We start from the raw sequence: 10,461 nt of genomic DNA on the forward strand, positions 1-10,461 counted from the left end.
ATTGCCTACGTATTGGCCCAAAAAGGCCCACCCATAAACTCACATCAGTCCATAGTCGAATCTGACAGTTATTTCCACATCCAAAGTAAATTTTTGACCGTGCCCTTTGGGACTTCTTAGAGCCATAGTAACTTGTGACCCCATGCCCATAAGGACTGAAAAGGCTTGAGAACTTTAAGTCCCCAACCCTTGACTACATCAAGTTCCAACATACCTTGATTGGTGCATAAAGCCTCCAGTTCCATTTAGAGAAGGAGGGGCCACATGCTCTGCCCTAGACTTGTATGTTCTTAAAAGGAGAAACATCTGGACCGGGTATGGTGGCTCTTGCCTGTAATCCCAGCACTTTGGGAGGCCAAGGTGGGTGGATCACCTGAGGTCAGGAGTTCGAGACCAGCCTATTTCAACATGGTGAAACATCATCTCTACTAAAAACACAAAAATGAGCCAGGTGTGGTAGCTCACACCTGTAATCCCAGCTACTCAGGAGGCTGAGGCAGGAGAATTGCTTGAACCCGGGAGGTAGAGGTTGCAGTGAGCCGAGATCGGGCCATTGCATTCCAGCCTGGGCAACAAGAGCAAAACTCTGTCTCAAAAAAAAAAAAAGGAGAAAGATCTAGATAGAAAGGTAGTATTAAATGTACTAAATGTGATAAATGTCAGTCTGAAGAGTACATATCTCAGCAAGGGAGGATAAGCCTCTCAGTCCTCCTCCTGTGATTAGCAATGTGGTCATGGCCAGACTGACTTGGAACATAGGGTGGATCATAGATAATGGGGTTATCTTCACCCCTTGTCCTCCAGCACAACTGGCAGGACTCCCTCATCTGCTAACCAAGAAGCCAAACACATATTGCCTCATTGTGCATTTGCCCATCCTCAATATCACTTCTTTCCTACTCACTGTAGGAGTGGACTTCAGTACACTTCTGTGTAACAGACTGTCCCTGTCACCACTTTATCAATGAGGTCTGCTACTGCTCCTCAAGTCCTGTTCCATACTTGTCCAGTCAACCTGTGGGATCTCACTTGTATTTTTCCCAAAAGGGCACTATGACCTTATCAGCCTCCAGGAAAAGGGAGTTAAAAATATGATGGAATCAATCTGTGAAAAACCAGGTGTGGCAGAGCCCCATGTAGTTTTCCCTCTTTTACTTTAAAATAAACAGGCCAACTTTTGCAGCCATTTTGCAGCAACAACTGTTCTCTCAGGAACACAGAATACTTTATTTGGTGAAAGACAATAGTTGTTCTTTGACTACAAATGGGATTCAGTGAGCAAAACCACTTATATTATTTCAAGTATCATAACTGGCAGGTAAGCCCTGGATTTTGTTGGGGATCTTAAGTTTCCCTTGCTGGTAAGCATCTGAGGCCATAGGGTTGATACCTTCAATTTGCCAATCGAGACATTATAACACAGTGAAAGCATTAGGCATAAGAGGAATTTTTCAGGCTGGGCGCAGTGGCTCATGCCTGTAATCCAGCACTTTGGGAGGCCAACGCGGGTGGATCACAAGGTCAGGAGTTTGAGACCAGCCTGGCCAACACGGTGAAACCCTGTCTCTACTAAAAATACAAAAGTTAGCTGGGCATGGTGGTACATGCCTATAGTCCCAGTTACTCGGGAGGTTGAGGCAGGAGAGTTGCTTGGACCCGGGAGGCTGAGGTTACAGTGAGCCGAGATCATGTCACCGCACTCCAGCCTGGGTGACAGAGCAATACTTCGTCTCAAAAAAAAAAAAGAATAATTTTTCACTGATAAGATTTGAGCATTCACAATTCACCATATAATACATTTCGAAACTAATTACACATTAGCAAACAGTGCATATAATGAATCAGCTCACAGGCCTATCAATGATAAAATCAATTTTGACTTTTTTATCTTTTCACTACAAGTTCTACCAGCTGCATTCAGACACTTGTACGGAAACAAAGACTATAAATAATTTTTACATAGACACTACAATACCAACTTCCAGGAGACCATCTACTCTCCTTGGCTGGAAGCCCAGAAGATAAGGAGGTGGGAGACATGCCAGGGGAACAACTGGCACCAGTAAGCACGAGTTTGTACTTGCTTTCAGCCATCCTCTGGGGTCACAAAAAATGTACCTTTAACAATAATTAGGCACCAATTAAACAGATTATTTCAATCTTACCTCTTGCTGCCTAACCTTCCAAACGGTTTCAACAGGTGACATACACTATTGGACCACAAATAAACTATCTTATCTTTCTCCTAACTTGGCCCACACACAGCGGGCCCATTTACCCCTACCTTGGCCCACTGTTGGACAGTGGGAGGACCCCTACACTCCCCACTCACCCATCATGTAGACAAGGATACCAGGCGGTCTTGACCTCTCCTAATACACCCTATCTGTGTTATACAATCATAAGAATCTCATCTCATCCAATGGCTTGACCACAGTAAATCCAGTGCCATGGATCCCTGGTGTCTTATCCATCCTAACATGGAATTTACAGTCTCCTAGTGGAGGAACCTTATTGCCCCTCTTGCCTACCAGCTAGGTGAGAAGATGTATCTTAGAAACCAACCTGATCATTATGCTCTCTTGTCTAATAAAAGGGCCAACTTTTTCAGCCACACATTTCAGACCAGATATGTCATCTCATGCACAGAGATGTGCAAGGCCAAGGACAAGGCCCAAATTATTATTCCACTAAAAACTCTAAAAACACACTTATACGGCCAGGCACAGTAGTTCACACCTGTAATCCCAGTACTTTGGGAGGCCAAGGTGGGTGAATCACTTGAGGTCAGGAGTTTAAGACCAGCCTGGCCAACATGATAAAACCCCATCTCTACTAAAAATACAAAAATTAGCCAGGTGTGATGGCACACATCTGTAATCCCAACTACTTGGGAGGCTGAGGCAGGAGGATCACCTGAGCCTGGGAAGTGGAGATTGCAGTGAACAGTGACTGTGCCACTGCACTCCAGCCTGTGTGACAGATCGAGATCCTGTCTCCAAAAAAAAAAAACACTGGTGGTCAAGGGGAGAGGAGATGAAGATACGAAAGGCAAAAAGAGTTACTATATCCATCCAACTGAGAGTAACTGCTAAAAGGTATGGGGTATCATTTTGGGGTAATGGAAATGTTCTGGAATGAGATCGTGGTAATTGTCAAATAACAATGAAAAAACTAAAAATCACTGAACTATACACTTTAAAATAGCAAAGTTTTTGTATATTAATTATATTTCCCCAAAACTGCAAAATTAAACAATAACAAACATTTCTCAAACTCACGGTTTGTGTGGATCACGAATTCTGGAATGGCGGAGCTGGGAGGTTCTGGCCCAGTGCATCTTGTGAGGCTGTAGTCAAGATGTCGGCTGGGGCTGCAACATCAAAATTGACTGCAGGTGAAAGATCTACCTTCAAGGAGATACAGTCACAAGGCTGGCAAGGTGGTGCTGGTAGTGAGAGGTCTGTTTCTTCCCACATGGGCCTCTCCAAAGGCTGTTTGTATGTCCTCACAATCTGGTGGATGACTTCTCCTAGAATGAGAGAGGAACAAATATTGCTTCCCCATTACCTCAAGCAAATGACAAAAAACTTCAGAAAGCTTGGCTTATATCTCCTGCAGGTTAAGGACTGCAGGAAATAATTTGACTCATACAAGTAAAGTCTAGAGGCTGGGGCTAGAGCAGCTCCTGGCAGAAGGAACAATAAAAATGGGATGCTTGGGCATAACCTGCACTACCAGCAAATGCGGAAAAATCTGTGTTTCCAGGAAACAAATATGGATCCCACAAAAGACAGTGGCCTGAGATTGCCTTAAAAGGAAAAAAGCTAAGTGGGCCACCCACTGGAGCGGAAGGACTCCAACACAGGGATGGGCTACAAAAGGCCTAGGGACTGAGGGGAAGCCTAAGTGGCCAGAGGAAAGACACTGGATGTGGCAGGGTCACGTACTCTGAGGTCCCTCAAGGAGCCTGCAAATGTCCCCATGACTGTGTCAGACAAGGATTTCCTCCACATCACCAAGCCCCAAGGCTATATTGCAACTTTGCCAATCACGCAAGGGTATGCCCTTCTCCCACAAACCTGGTACTTTCTGGGTCCCCACTGTCGATCAGAAACAGTGTGTGGTGAAATCAAGTTTACATATGAACATTTATGTGAACATTGACTAATATTTGTGAGCATCAGTGGAATTTTAGCTTGATAATAGCAGGAACATGTCTATTTTGTTACTGCTGCCTCCCAGAGACAGTGTCTGGCACATAGTAAGTGCTCAAAAACTATTCCTGATCCCTACCTCACATGTTACACAAAATTAACTCAAATGGACCAAATACCTAAATATAAAAACTATAACTATAAAACTCTTAGAAGAAAAAAGCAGGTGTTTATCTTCATGATCTTGGATGAAGCAATGGCTTCTTAAAAATGGCACCAAACATACAAGCAACCAAAAAATAGAGATAACTTGTACTTCATCAAAATTAAACTTTTTTACATCAAAGACCCTAGCAAGAAAGTTAAAAGACAATCCACAGAATAGGAGAAAATATTTGTAAATCATACATCTGATAAGGGTTTAGTATCCAGAATATAAAAAGAATTTGTATAACTCAACAACAAAAAGAAAATAACCCAATTATTACATAGGCAAAAGATTTAAGTGGACATTTCTCCAAAGATGATACACAAATGGCCAAAGAACATATAAAAAGATGCTCAACATCATTAGTCATTTGGGAAATGCAAATCAAAACTACGATGAGATACAATCTCACACCATTAGGATGACTATAACCAAAAAAGAAAAAAATGGGCTATAACAAGTGTTGAAGAGGCTGTAGAGAAATTGGAACCCTCAAACATTGCTGGTGTGAATGAAAAATGGTGCAGCTGCTGTGGAAAACACTTTGGCAGGTACTCAAAAGTTAAACATAGAGTTACCGTATGGTCCAACAATTCCACTCTAGGTATATACCCAACAGAACTAAAAATGTATGTTAACACAAAAACTTGCATGAGAATGTTCATAGCATCATTGTTCAAAATAGCCCAAAAGTGTAAACAACACAAATATCCATCAATTTATCAATGGATAAACAAAATTGGTATATCAACAATGGAATATTATTAAGCCATAAAAAGGAATGAAGTACCAATACACACTACAACTTGGATAAACTTTGAAAATATTAAGCTTAAGTAAAAGAAGTTAGGCACAAAAGGACAAATATTGTTTGATCTTACTTATATGAGGTATCTAGAAGTATTCAAATTCATAGAGACAGAAAGTAGAATATTGGTTTCCAGGGCATAGGGGGAAAGGGAGATAGAGATTTATAGTTAATTGGTTACAGTTTCAGTTTCGGAGATGAAAAAATTCTGGAGGATGTGATGATGAGTGCACAACAATGTGAATGTACTTTATGTCACTGAACTGCACACTTAAAAATGGTTAAAATGGTAAATTTTACGTTATATATATTTTACCACAATAAAAAAGGATTGAAGTACTAACACATGATACAACTTGGATGAATCTTGAAAACATTATGCTTAAGTAAAAGAAGCAAGACACAAATGATTCCATTTAAATAAAATGTACAGAATAAGCAAATCCAGAGAGAGAAAAAGTAAATTAGCTGTTGTATGGGGGGATGTTGCTTGTTGGATAGGAGGAAGGGGAAAATTGAGAGTGATTAATAGGTATGAGGCTTCTTTTAAGTGTTCTGGAATCAAATAGTGGTGAGCACAAAGCTCAACATTGTGACTATACTAACAACCACTTTATATTTTATTCTTAAAAATGAAAAAAACATGTTTTGTGAATTTTGTCTCAATTTAAGAATTGGCCAGAAAGTCTTCCCCCAGAATGAGTAATCTAAGCACAAGACAGACAGAAACTATCTTTTTATGACACAGCCTCAGAAGTAACAAAGCATTACTTCTGCCATATTCATCAGAAGTGAGTACCTAAGTCTGGCCCACATACAAAGTTAGGCTTAACGTTTACCCTATCATTTCAGTTTCACAACATGGAGAAACTATTATTGTCTTCCATGTGCAGATGAACACACTGAGGCTCAGAGAGGTTAAATAAACTTACCAAGGCCACAAGGCCAATAGATGGCAGAGCTCCGATTTGAATTTAAAAACAACTGACTCCACAACCTGTGCCATCAGTGGTGGTACTTAATTTGCCCATTTGTGAAACCTATTTGTGCCCATTTGTGAAACCAAAAATGCTTGGGGCCTCCCCAAAAACCTATTGAAACATCATTTGGTGGCTCATGCCTGTAATCCCAGCACTTTGGGAAGCCGAGGCAGGCAGATCACAAGGTCAGGAGTTCGAGACCAGCCTGGCCAGCACAGTGAAATCCCATCTCTACTAAAAAAAATGCAAAAAATTAGCCAGGCATTGTGGTGCGCACCTGTAATCCCAGCTACTCAGGAGACTGAGGTATGAAAATTACTCGAACCCGGGAGGCGCAGGTTGCAGCAAACTGAGATCGCACCACTACACTCCAGCCTGGGCAACAGAGCAAGACTCTGTCTCAAAAAAAAAAAAAAAAAAAAAAGAAACGAAATAAATAAACGAAAGAAACATCACTTCTGGGCCTGTAATCACAGCACTTGAATGGTTTTGTTTGTTTGCTTGTTTTGTTTTTTGTTTGTTTGTTTGAGACAGAGTCTCACTCTGTTGCCCAGGCTGGAGTGCAGTGGCACAATCTCGGCTCACTGCAATCTCCACCTTCCAGGTTCCAGCAATTCTCCTGCCTCAGCCTCCTGAGTAGCTGGGATTACTGGTGTGCACCACCACGCCTGGCTAATTTTTGTATTTTTAGTAGAGACCGGGTTTCACCATGTTGACCAGGCTGGTCTTGAACTCCTGACCTCAGGTGATTTGCCTTTCTTGGCCTCCCAAAATGTTGAGATTACAGGTGTGAGCCACTGCACCCAGCCAGAATGTTTTTAAGCTCCCCAAGTGTTTATGAGGTACATCCTGGATTTGGAACCTTCCCCCGTCTCTGATGGTTTTGTATTATTAATATGGGCTACCGACACCAGCTGGATGGTAAGTATCTTGAGGGCAGGGCCCCCACCTCAAGCTTCCTTGTTGATGTCACTGTGACATCACAATGTCTGCACAAGTATCATTGGATGAAAGGATTCAGAGCAACTGCCACCCAGAATGTCAGTTGCCAGGGGGCTCCAGCAGAACTGAGGGACGAACAGTAGGTGCCTGAGAGCTGGCCGATCTGGTCACTCTCTCCAGTGGGCCACAGGGGCCCACTTGGTGGGCAGTCCCTGCTGCCAGCTAGAGCATCTCAATTCAGCCCAGAGCAAAGAGGTGTAGGGACATAACGCTTTCCTCAAGCTTCCTTTCCCAGATCCAAACTTAGAGGCCCAGTTTTGGGCCTAGAATTCACTGAGGCTTGTGGCTGTTTGTCCAATAGTCACCATGGATCACCGAAGCCGACTACGGGGCATAGGCCTGAACCGAATCCCTGGGACTCAGTCCCGAGCCCCCCGAGTCCCACTCCCCTTCCATGTGGAACAGGAGGCCAGGGGAGGAGAAGACTGGGAGCGAGAGCCACCTCGTCAGAGGCCTCCTATCTATGAGCCACCAGAAAGTGAAGAGCTGCCAGATAATGTTATGGGTAAGGACACACCCTCCCTTGGCAGAAGGAGGCTAGCGTCACCTTTTTCATCCTTTACCTCCAGGAAGCAGGGTCTGGGAAGCAGAAAGCAGAGTATACAATGGGCAGAACTAGGGTGAGGGATGAGCTTGGAAGGGGGAGATTTTTCTATCTGCCACAAAGGGTTGTTTCACAAGAGTAAGGATAAAATATGTGAAAGCAATTTGAAACTGAGGCTGTTTGGCATATTAGGTGTTATTTATAAAATCAGGTGTTTGCAATGTCAGTTGCTTACTGTGGGCCACGTTCTTTGGGAAACAAAGACCAATTACATGTTGATTTCAGCCCCAGAGAGCCCACAGTCTAGTAGAGGAAAGACAAACTTAGGAAGGTTTCTGCAGGATTCAGAAAGATAACAGGTGCTTACAAAAACAAACGTAACATGTTCTCACTTAATTGTGGGAGCTAAAAATTAAAACAATTGAACCCATAGAGATAGAGAGTAGACGAATGGTTACCAGACGCTGGGAAGGGTAGTGGGGTCCTGGGGAGGAAAGTGGGGATGGTTAGTGGGTACAGAAATATAGTTAGAATGAATAAGACCTAGTATTTGATAGCACAACAGGGTGACTATAGTCAATAACAATGTAATTGTATACCTTAAAATAACTAAAAGAGTATAATTGGATTGTTTGTAACACAAATGATAAATGCTTGAGGTGATGGATACACCATTTACCATGATGTGATTATTACACATTGTATGCCTGAATCAAACTATCCCATATACCCCACAAATATATATATGTATATATATATGCACATATATACACACATACCTACTATGTAGCCACAAAAAATTTTTTAAACTTTTAAAAAGAAAGATAACAAGTACTTGCAGGAAGACAGAGTGCACCCTTGGATCATACAGGTTCATGCCTGTAATCCCAGCACTTTGGAAGGCCAAGGTGGGTGGATCACAATTAGCCGGGCGTGGTCGCGCGCACCTGTGATCCCAGCTACTCAGGAGGCTGAGGCAGGAGAACTGCTTGAACCTGGAAGGCGGAGGTTGCAGTGAGCCGAGATCATGCCACTGCACTCCAGCCTGTGCGACAGAGCAAGACTCTGTCTCAAAAAAAAAAAAAAAAACACACACCTAACGCAGGGCTAAGTTGTAACGTTGCCTGTTTGCTCTACAGTTCCTTTCCAGCTGGAAGAGAAGAAATGGTCTAGGGATATGGCTTTTCAGGTTAGACTTTTCTTCCCCAAGTTTTCTGGGGACCTGAAAAGGGCTCCGACTCGAGAGAGGAGTCATGGCTGTTCACAAAGATCACTGCAAGGAAAATAATAAGAAATGTCTGTTACAGGGATAAAACGCAAGCTATTCAGAGGCAGAAAGGTTAGTTTCCCTTTTGAGGGGCAGGGGGTGGCGTGGGATGAGGAGGCTTTTTGGGAGAGATGGGCGTGGAAGGATGTCTAACAAGTGCTGGCGGCGAGGGTCGTTGGCCCTTCAATGGTGGGAAGACAGCCATGGGCGAAGCTTTGTGGAAGAAATAGGTGTGCAGGATGAGAAGGCCTAAAACAGTGCTGAGGGCGCAAGGCCAGTCACGGGCAAGGGTGCGAAGGCTCGAGGCCTGTCACCAGCAAGCGTGCGAGGCCAGTCATGGGCAAGGGCGTGAGTCCTGTCACCAGCAAGGGCTCCAGGCCAATCACCGGCAAGGGCTCGAGGCCTGTCACAGGCAAAGGCGCAAAGGCTGGAGGCCTGTCGCGGGCAAGGGTGCGAGGCCAGTCACCTGCGAAGTTCTGTGTACAAGATGGGCCCGGAAGGATGAACGGGAGTCTAAAACAGTGCTGAGGGTGGGAGTGCAGGAGATCAATCACAGGTGACGACACAAGGGGGTCTTAGTCCAGTTGGTGGACGCTCGGTGGCCTGGGCCTGCCCCCAGTGCGCAGGCGCACACAGCAGGTCACAGAGGGAAGACAGCGCAGGCGCACACAGCAGGTTGCAGAGGGGGAGATGGGTGGGGAGGGCAAGGAAAAGACCAGGGATTGGGTGATGGGGCAATTGTGAGAAGAAGGAACAACACTGCTGGGAGAGTTTTCTGGTAACTTTTCAAGTCTTCATTTAAATTTAAAATAAATAAAAAAGCTACCTTTGAAACAACAGATTAGGCCACCAAAAACTGCCGTTCACCCTTGCCTGCTGGAGGAAAGTAAATGGTTAGACCTATCCTAAGTTTTTCCAGCACTTAAAAGAGCTGCAAGTAGTGCAGATCATGGCACTGTTCACACAAATCACTTCGAGAAAAAAATTAGTAAATGTATATTAGATCTTGAAACTTATTCCTGTCTATCTGGAACTTGGTAACCTTTGACCAACAACTAACTCCCCATTCCTTCCCTCTCTCCCCGCCTTCCCTACTGTCCAGCCTCTGGTAAGCAGCAGGGTAAATTTTACAGTCAATAATAATGTGTATTTCAAAATGAATAAGAGTAAATTTGAAATGTCTCACCATAAAAGTCATAGGTAAACAAGGCGATGGATAAGTTAATTAATGTGATGTAATCATCCCACATTGGATACATATTTCAAAATATCACATTGCATCCCACGAATGTATACAATTACGATTTGTCAAACATAATTTTTTAAAATGTTAAGTGACTCTTAAAGAGCTTATTAGAAGTATAAAATGCAAGCCATTCACAAGCATATAGGCTAGATTCCGCTTGTGGGGGCTTTGTGTGCAGTGGTGAGGCTTTGTGGAAGAGATGGGCGTGGAAGGATGTCTAAAACAGCGCGAAGGTCAGGAGACCTTGTC

Source organism: Macaca fascicularis, chromosome X (genome assembly GCF_037993035.2).
Source record: "Macaca fascicularis isolate 582-1 chromosome X, T2T-MFA8v1.1".
In the NCBI taxonomy this organism is placed as follows: Eukaryota; Metazoa; Chordata; class Mammalia; order Primates; family Cercopithecidae; genus Macaca; species Macaca fascicularis.